Below are 10470 nucleotides of genomic sequence, written 5' to 3' on the forward strand. Positions count from 1 at the left end.
GAGCGTAATGATAATCCGATCGAGCTTGAGCTCAATTCATTGTTGCTCAGCCAAGCTTGAGCCAAAAGAAAAGCTCGACCCCCAAAAGGAAAAGACCTTCTAGGCTGATTTTGGTTTAAATTAACATCTTCAATTACAGAATTTGTTAAAGTACAAATGAAATATTAACTGGATATCAAAAGCAATAGACAAGCCCAAGTATAGCTTAAAACTTACTCTAAAAAAGTAAGCCAGATAATACGATCCAGTTATTTAGAACCTCTTTTATACTTCACGTTTTTTTATTTTTACGACATGAATTAATTTCTACTAAGTATTACATAATCTTTCTTAGTGAGGCTTCAAATTCAAAGATGGTGGTATCGCCGTCTGTACCTTGGGAGGGATGAGTTCAGGTTCAGAAGGAGAATATAAATGCCTGTAAGGGTATTTCGATCAAAATAAATACAGTTTCCATGGTTTATATAAATTGATAAAATTTCGTCTTTAACAATTGAATTTGGCTAAAAATGTTTTGAAGTTCAATTTGTACTTGGATCAACGAGAACCTAGATTATCAGAGACATGTTGGGTGATGGGGTACGTACTAAACAAGCCCAATAGCAGTGACGGCCCATCAGCCCAAAGCCCAAGGAAGAGTATCAGTTCGGCATTACCAAAGAGTTCGGCCCCAGCCCACAGCTCGGTAAAAGCCGACCAATCAAGCTCCACTCTCAGATCGGCAAAAGCTACTCGGCAATAGTTCAGCAGTTCGGTCTCAGTATTCGACCGAACTGGAAGATAGTCAACTCATGCAGGATCACATGCAGGATAGTGGACCAAGCACAGAGATAGTGGACTCATGCAGGATCTCATGCAGGATAGTGGACCCATGCAGGATCTCCATGACCTCCACGACATTCACAACCATCATTAGTGGTGATGCAAGCCACGATCTTAGTTCAATGTATAAATAGAACTCAGATCAGATAAAGAAGGGTTAAGTTCTCTAGAGATCAAATATCAAATAGCAAGTCTGTATTGTAAGCTGTAGAAAACAGATCAAGCAATACAACTCTGCCCTCTTTTCTTCCCGTGGACGTAGATTTACCTCAGTAAATCGAACCACGTAAATCTCTGTATCGTGATCTGTATTTTCCTGCATTCATCACTATCAAAAATTCGCCAAACCATCACTGGCGCCGTCTGTGGGAAACAGAGAACCAAATTTGTGATAAAGCGAATTTTTGACCCTTTTTCCACCCCAAAAAAATGCATACCAGATCACATACTACCCGTAATACCGTTCGTGAAAACCATGAGGAAGCTAGTCCAGCCCGCAGGTCCGGAAAACAGCCTCGGGAGACATCTACTTCCAGTTTTCACGATGAAGGAACAAGCCGCTCAAAAGGTCCACACACCGAGTCTTCCCAGCAGCCTGATTTGAATGAGGCTGTCAAGCTGTTCTTGGCTGAGAAGCAGGATGAGTTCTTAGCCTTCCTGCAAAAGAGCCAAGAGCCGAAGACGAAAACGGTGGATTCTCCTTCCTCATCCAGACATGAAAGTCACTACCGCAGTAGTGCCGTGTCTTCTAGGAAGAAGAATCCTCAACCCCGACATGTTCCTGTTCCTCCTCGGTACCGGAATCACAGGAGATCTCCATCTCCTCCATACCGAAGAGATGTCGGGTTCGCCATGTACGGAGCATTGAAGACTCCGTTCTCGGACGATATCACCCGAACTCCCTTGCCACAGAACTACCGAACTCCGTCGATGACTTATGACGGGTTAGTGGATCCTCATGATTTCTTGGGACGCTATCAGTATAACATGGCGAACCAGGGTCTCAATGAGGTCCATATGTGCAAGCTGTTTCCCGAGCTGCTTATCGGGAACGCAAGAAGGTGGTTCGATAGCCTCCCCCAAGGCAGCATTAGATCTTACCGAGATCTAATGGATGCTTTCCACAGGAGGTTCTTTCAGAAAGCGGAAGCCCGAATCACTTCGGCTCAGCTGCTTTCTATACGTCAAGGTCGCGACGAAAAGATCAGCGACTTTATGACGAGATTCCACAAGGAATGCCTACAAGTAGATGATCTCAATGATCTACTTGTCATTTCGGCATTCCAAAATGGAATCCTGCCCGGAGCTCTCTACAGAAAGCTCGTGGAATGCAGTCCGCAAACAGCTCAACAGATGTGGGACATTGCGGACCAGTTCTCCCGTGCCGATGAGGCAGACCGTCGCAAACGGTCTTTAGACAGCTCATCCCGAGGAGACAGGAGGAAGCCCGATCATAGCGATCAGGGACAAACTCGCCGAACTCCTTTTGGCGATCAGGGACATCCTCGCCGAACTCCTTTTGAAAGGATTCAAAGGACTCCGGTGCAAGACCGATTGGGGCCACGTCTCAATCCTGAGAAGCCGCCCGCTCAGTTCGTACCATTGAACAAGTCAAGAGCGGAAATTTTCGAACTGCATTCCGATATGTTCGAAAAACCAAAGCGGATGACGAAATCGGCCGCGCGTCGACCTCAGGATCAATATTGCTCCTTCCATCAAGACCACGGTCACGATACCGAGGAGTGCCGACATTTGGCTGCAGGTATTGATGCTCTTGTGAAAGCAGGGACATTAAAAAAATACCAAAGCAAGCAGCCGAAAAAGAACAAAAAGCAGAGAGGTGCGAACTGCGCTCCTCAGGATCCGAAAAGGCAACAGGATCCCGAAGACGATGACGAGCAGCAATATGATGGAGTAATCCTGACTATTGATGCTCTCCCTGCCGGGAAGACTAAATCGTCCCTGAAGTCAGAGCGCAGAGGCTTCAATCGAGAGGAGCCAACGCATAAAAGGCTGAAGCAGGACGAAGTGATTACATTTTCAGATGCAGATCCCGTCCCGGCCATCTCTCCTCATCAAGACGCTATTGTCATCCAAGCCGGAGTGGCAAACAAACTGATCCACAGAGTGTTTGTGGATACAGGAGCGTCAGTCAGCATTCTTTTTAAAGAATGTTTCGATAAACTAGAAGTGGATCCAGCTCGGCTTAGTCCGGCACCACTTCCTCTGAAAAGTTTCGCCCAGGAGGACACCCGCCCTGAAGGTATTATCAGCCTTCCGATCACGGTGGGAAAAGCGCCTACAAGCTCCAGTACGATGATCGAGTTCTTTGTGGTAAAAGCTCGGTCTCCGTACAACATCATCCTGGGAAGAGACTGGCTCAACGCAGTTCGGGCCGTTTGCTCTACTTATCATCTCACCATCAAGCTCCCCACTAAAGGGGGGATAGCGGTCATCCGAGGTGATCAAAAGAGAGCAAAAGAGTGTCTGCAGATTGCGCTTAAAAGTGTCGAGCAATCAGATCGGCATCATCAAGCATAGCAATCACAACAGCCGGAGTCAGAGGCAAGCGAAATGACCGAAGTCACACCAGAGCCGAACTCAATGACCGTTCAGTTATACGAAGATGATCCATCCAGAACGGTCAAGATCGGTTTCGCGGGAACACCTCTACTCCGGGAAAAGACCATCCAGCTCCTCAAGGAGTACAAAGATGTCTTTGCATGGTCTCCGTTGGACATGACCGGAGTGCCCTCTGAGGTAATCACTCATCGGTTAAATATTGATCCATCAGTCCGGCCTATAAAACAGAAGCAAAGACTCTTTGCGGCAGAAAGAAATCAAGTCATCCATGACGAAGTCCGCCAATTACTGAAAGCGGATGTATTATTCGAGGTGAAATATCCCTCTTGGGTGGCCAATCCTGTGATGATCAAGAAAAAAGAAGGAGGATGGCGGATGTGCATAGATTTTACCGATCTAAACAAGCACTGTCCTAAAGATTGCTATCCCCTTCCGAACATAGACAAAAAAGTAGAAGCTTTGATCGGCTTCGAAATTTTCTGTTTTCTTGATTTATACAAAGGCTACCACCAAGTCTTAATGGATGAGAATGATGCTCCAAAAACGGCTTTCATTACTGACTTCGGCATCTTTGCTTATAAAAAGATGCCGTTCGGTTTAAAGAATGCCGGAGCCACATATCAAAGGATGGTAGATAAGCTTTTTCGGCATTTGATCGGAAAGGAGGTTGAAGTGTATGTTGACGACATAGTCGTTAAAAGCAGAAGCACTTCGGAGTACGAAGACAATCTCAAGTCCACTCTCGACGTGCTCCGAAAAGCCAACCTCAAACTCAATCCCCAAAAATGTACCTTTTTGGTAGATTCGGGAAAGTTTCTAGGTTGTTGGGTTTCAAAGGAAGGACTCAAGGCAAATCCGCTAAAAGTTCAAGTTGTTCAGAACATGGCAATGCCGAAGTCCATACATGATGTGCAAAGGCTAACTGGATGTCTAGCCGCACTGAATAGATTCCTTTCCCAAGCAGCCGAAAAGCAAATGCCATTCTTCAAAGTGTTAAAGAAGGCACCAAAGTTTGAGTGGGGAGTCGAGCAGAAAAAGGCTTTTGACGAGCTCAAAAGTTATTTAGCCGAGCTTCCTATTCTCTCTGCTCCAACAGATGCTGAAGTGATATTCTTATACTTAGCGGCATCGGATCAAACCATTAGCGCGGTGCTTGTACGAGAAGAAGGCCTAAAGCAGCTTCTCATCTACTTTACAAGCCGAGCATTAAGAGGTCCAGAAACAAGGTATCAACCTCTGGAAAAAATTGCTCTGGCGTTAGTAAATGCAGCAAGGAGACTGCGGCCATACTTCTATGCTCACAAGGTATGCGTCTTAACCAATCTGCCACTTCGGCAAGTTTTGACCAAGCCAGAAGCATCAGGCAGAATCGCCAAATGGGCCATAGAGTTGGGAGAACACTCAATCGAATACCTACCTCGGAAAGCCATCAAGGGACAAGCCTTGGCAGATTTTCTTGCAGAAGCAAAGTTCGATCAAGCAATCCCTGTCATTGCCGAACAGAAAAATTCTACCAATGCCGAACTAGCACAGCCCCTGGAATCCGAAGTAGAGCCACCGGACTGCTGGAGCGGATTCGTAGATGGAGCTTCGAATAAAACGGGAAGTGGAGCTGGTATTTTACTTATCGCTCCCGACGGACACGAGGTAACTTACTCACTTCGGTTCTTATTCCCAACTACTAATAATGAAGCCGAATACGAAGCTCTTCTTGCCGGACTCAAGCTAGCGCAAAGTCTATTTATCAAGTCTCTCAAAATCCATTGTGATTCACAAGTCGTAGTGAATCACATGTTGGGTACAAGTGAAGCCCGTGATGAGAGGATGAGGAAATATTGGGACAAAGCGCAAAGCATTAGCCGAAGTTTCTCTTATTTTCGGATAATCCGCATTCCCAGAGAGGAAAACAGCCGAGCAGATATTTTAAGTAAGTTAGCCTCATATCCAAGTTCAAAGGTGGAGGAATTGATGCACAGAAGCATTGATGAAGCTGAGGCACTTTCAGTAGCCAGCTCGCCGAACTGGATGACGCCGATCTTACAGTATCTAGATCAAGGACAACTGCCCGAGGATAAGAGAGAAGCTCGGAAAATCACATGCCGAGCCCTTCGGTACGAACTTCATGGAGGAGTCCTATACAGAAAGTCCTACCTTCAGCCGTTATTGCGATGTGTAGGGCCAGAAGAGACGGACTACATCCTTAGAGAAGTTCATGAAGGATCTTGCGGTAGCCACATCGGAGCTAGAGCTTTAGCTAAAAAAGTTCTGAGATGGGGGTATTATTGGCCAACTTTGGTACAAGACGCAGTGCAGCTCGTCAAGACATGCACAAAGTGCCAAATCCATGCAAATATCCCAAAGATGCCGCAGACCGATCTATATGCTATGCAAAGCCCTTGGCCTTTTATGCAATGGGGCATAGACATAGTGGGACCACTACCACAAGCTCCTCGGCAAATGAAATTCCTTATCGTTGCCGTGGATTACTTTACAAAGTGGGTAGAAGCTGAACCATTAGCTACGATAACGAGCTCGAAGGCATTGGATTTCGTCTGGAAGAACATAGTGTGCCGATTTGGCTTACCCCACATCCTCATTTCGGATAACGGGACTCAGTTCACCGACAAGACATTCAAGAATTGGTGCCAAGAGCTGAATATTCAACAGCGGTTCACTTCGGTCTCCCACCCACAAGCAAACGGACAAACGGAGGTAACAAACCGTATCTTGGTGAAAGGGTTGAAAGCTCGGTTAGAACAAGCCAAAGGACAATGGGTAGAAAATCTCCCTCAAGTCCTATGGTCCTACCGAACTACACCCAAAGCTTCCAACGGTGAAACTCCGTACAGTCTGGTGTACGGCGCTGAAGCCGTGATTCCGGTTGAGATCGGCGTACCCAGTCCCCGAACTCTAAATTTCTCCTCAGAAATGAATGATGACGGACTGAGAGCCGAACTAGATCTGGCCGAAGAAAGAAGAGAATTGGCCTGCATAAAAACAGCCAAGTACAAGGAGCAAGTAGCCCGGTATTATAACCAAAGGGTGAAAAAGCTGCAATTTCAAGTGGGAGATCTTGTCTTGAGAAACAACGAAGTAAGCCGAGCAGAAAAGCTGGGCAAGCTCGAACCCACATGGGAAGGTCCATATCGGGTGTCAGAAGTCCTCGGCAAAGGGTCTTACAAATTGACTCACATGTCAGGAGAACAAGTACCCCGAACATGGCACATTTCCAACCTCAAGAAGTTCCATTTGTAAGAGACATTCCGGTCGGTCCGTCTTGTGTCTAGTTCGGTCCTAGAGGTATGTGTTTTCTTTGTTTTTTTTACTTTGTCTATGTGCTTTTTGTTTGTCTATGTGCGTCTCGTTCGTTTATGTGCGTCTTGCTTGTCTAGGTGTGTTTTGTCTGTCTATGTGCGTGTCGTCTCTTACAAATGTTACTGAGGTATCTTGTTCTTCAAAGGCTGATCCCCTTTTTAGAACATATATAAGCCAACGATTGTGAGTCCAAGCTTCTAAGGAGGATACAAGACCACAATTCAGCTTAAAAAACAAGCAGTTCGTCTGAAACGAACTGCAACAATAAGCCAACGATTGTGAGTCCAAGCTTCTAAGGAGGATACAAGACCACAATTCGGCTTAAGAAACAAGCAGTTCGTCTGAAACGAACTGCAACAAAGGGAAAGTCCGATCCACGCGATAAAACTCGCCGAATTAGGACAAGGGAAAGTCCGATCCAAGCGATAAAACTCGCCAAATTAGGACACAAGCTTAGTCCGGTCAAAGAAATTTACTTCATAAGACCAAAGACGAGTCCGGTCAAAGAAGTTTACTTCATAAGACCAAAGACGAGTCCGGTCAAAGAAGTTTATTTCATAAGACCGAGGACCAAGTCCGGTCAAAGAAGTTTACTTCATAAGACCAAAGACGAGTCCGGTCAAAGAAGCTTACTTCATAAGACCGAGGACGAGTCCGGTCAAAGAAGTCTACTTCATAAGACCGAGGACGAGCACGATGAAATTTTTTCGCTGAGCTGTAAATACGCAGTGATAGAAGCGAAATGAAGATTTCATTTATTAAAACTTGTTCGGCATACAACTCCGCTGCCCTACGAGAAGGTGTTACGCCATTACAAAGGACTATTCTACTGTCCCTGGTTGCTAAAGTTGAGCCATCTATTCACAAAATCCTCGTGAAGCCGAGTTCGGGCATTCTCGGCAGCTGAAGAATAAGCAGGTCGACGAGATGCTCTAATCGACCTACCGCCTCTTCCCTGAGCCCGGGAAGCTCTAGCACCTCGGCGGCGAAGAGTCTCTTCACGAAGCATTTGTTGATCTTGCTCACTCATAATCACAGCTTCTCTACGAACTTCAGTCCGTTCTCGTCTTGACGTTTCCGGTTGCTCCTGAGTCCGTTCTCGTCTTGACGTTTCCGGCTGTTCCTGAGTTCGTTGCTGACTTGGAGTAGGGTCTTGAGCAAGTGAATCAGGGGTTTGAGCTGGAGTGCGACCATCTGTTGGCGGGAAATGCCTAAGGAATCTCTCGATTGAAGGACGCCGGGAAAGAATGATGTCGTACCGAGAAGCCCAGCGCCGCAATGATGTCACGACTTGTTGGCAAGCCAAGCTCTCCAGCGCATTGTTCCTCCGGAGTACGTGATATTCCTCCCACAGTTCGTCAACTCGTTCCTGAACTTCAGAGATGGTCATTCCCCCGCGCCTGCAGATGAAATCCTCATACGCAGTCCTCTCAGCGACGGCGGTATTCAGCTCGGCCTCCAGATCTTTCTTTTCGGACTCTAAGTCCTTATTGTCGGCCTCCAGCTTCACTGAACGAGCCAAGAGTTCGTCATTCTTCACCTGGTCAGCTATGGCTCTTTTCTCAGCTTCGTCTAAAGCCGAAGAGTACAGCCGCTTCCAGTGAAGTACCTCCAGCTCCTTAAGAGTTCAGAATATAGAGCAGCTATGTCAGTTCGGCATTTCAGATTACTGAGCAGGTAGTAAACCACAACAGGAGTAAAAGAGAGTACGAAAGGCTATACGAAGACACAAGAGCAGAAAGAAGAATTTTTTCATTCATAAGAAAATTTTTTTTTCTACACAAGGGCTTCAAGGCCGTTTTACAAGAAGGAAGAAACTAAACTAAGAGAAGGGAGACGAAATCATACTCCGCCAGCTTCGTCTCCGCCTTCTCGGTGAGGTTCAGCTTCCTTCTCCTTGTCTGCTTCAGCTTCAGCCTCGGCCTCCCTGCTCTCCCCAGCCTGCTCGGCGCCACCGTAGCCGATCTGCTGCGCCTCCTGCTCGGCCTGCTCATCGCCGGTCTGCCGCTCATGCTGCTCGGTCTCACCCTCTCCATGGAAAATTGGAGCGGGTGAAACTGACCCTATGGAGGCAAAGATAGCCTCCATGTTCTCATCGCGGTCAGCTCGGCAACTACGAACTTGGTCTGCAGAAAGCAGGACCGAGGACGAAGCAAGCTCCTCAAGCACCGGCAGACTCTGAAGCCGAGCTGCTATCTCTCGGCCGTACAGCGGCAGGATGACTTCGGGACCCTGCTCGGCTTTATCGGTCATCAGTTTCAGCAGATCACCGACAAAGGCCGAAAATTGGTTGCTCAGAAAGAGTTTCTCCGCGAAAGCACGGAGAGCCTCTCCTTGGGCAACCACGGCAGCAGCATCCCTCCGTTTCGTCTGCTCTCGCTGGATGACGAGCTGGTTTTTGGCAAACTGAGCTTCATCCTGGGCCGAAATCCTAGCAGCTCTGGCTTTCTCAAAGTTTGCCTCAGCCTGCTCGGCCCGGTGACAAGCAGCCGCCAACTTCCTCTGCATCTCAGCATAGTCGTTAGACGCTTTGGAGAGTTCGACGGCGACGAGCTTGGAGAGCATATCGTTCCTCTGAAAATGGAAAAAGAAAAGAGTCAACAGGGGCCACCACAAAAAATACAGGAAAAAAGCAAGGCCAGAAAATCAAGAAGACAATTCACCTCGGCGAAGTCCGTGGGCCATAAAAATGGCTCACAGATATGCTCCGAAGGAGGCGCCAAGACCACGTCTTTCTCTGGCGCTCTCGGGGGCTTCTGGGTCTTCCCCTTCCTACTTGCCGAAGTCGACTCCGGCTTCTTTGGATCCGAAGAGGTCTTCTGCCTTTTCGGATTCTTCTCGGCATCAGACGCCGAGCTGGTGGTTTTCGGCCTCTCCGGCTCCTTGGACTCAGAGGATTGGCGACTGAGCTTATTTAGCATGTTCACTGCCGAAAAGCAAGGAAACAAGGTTAGTTTTCGCCGCTAAAAGCAGTAAAGCATAAAAAAGAAATCCTCACCCTCAGTTTCTTCGTCCGAAGACGAGATATTGAACACGAGGTCGCCCTTGACGAGCTCAGTTTCCGAGTACTGTTTCCTAATCATAGGAATCTTATTGAGCTCGCCCTCGAGCTCGGCCAACGGTTCTAACCGAGGATGAGGAATCACGGACTTCGGCCCTCTCCAGGGAAAGCCCGGAGCCGCTGTCCTATTATAAAAAAAGAAGCGGTTTTGCCATTTCGGCCATTTGGTTTTGCAGAAGGCCCTAAAAGGCTGTAAAGGGATCAAGTAAAACCAAGATCCTTTCCTCTTAAACTGGAAAAAATTAAGGATTGCCCTCAGAGACAGATCCTTATCTAGCCTACGCAGTTCGGCAGCAAAGGCCGATAAGTGCCTCCAAGAATTCGGAGTCACCTGACCTAAAGGGAGTTGAAAGAAATCAAGAAGCTCTACAAAAGGTGGGGGAAGAGGGAAACGAAGCCCGCATTCTAAGCAGGCTTCGTAAACGGTGGCATAACCCTCCGGCGGCTCGTTAGCCCTATGATCGTCGTCGGGAACCACCGCCTTCCCCCTGGGAAGAAGATATTTTTCGTATATGGATATCACAGTATCCTTACTCAAGACGCTGTGAAAATACTCTACGGTCTTCTCCCCAGATTCTTTCCGGCTAGAAGACCCCTTACCCCTTTTCCTACCGCTACCTGACTCAGAAGAAGAAGAAGAAGACATAGTTCTTACTCTTCGAAAGTCTGAAGAAATTCTCAAAAAATTC

This window comes from Salvia splendens, chromosome 14 (genome assembly GCF_004379255.2).
Source record: "Salvia splendens isolate huo1 chromosome 14, SspV2, whole genome shotgun sequence".
Classification (NCBI taxonomy): Eukaryota; Viridiplantae; Streptophyta; class Magnoliopsida; order Lamiales; family Lamiaceae; genus Salvia; species Salvia splendens.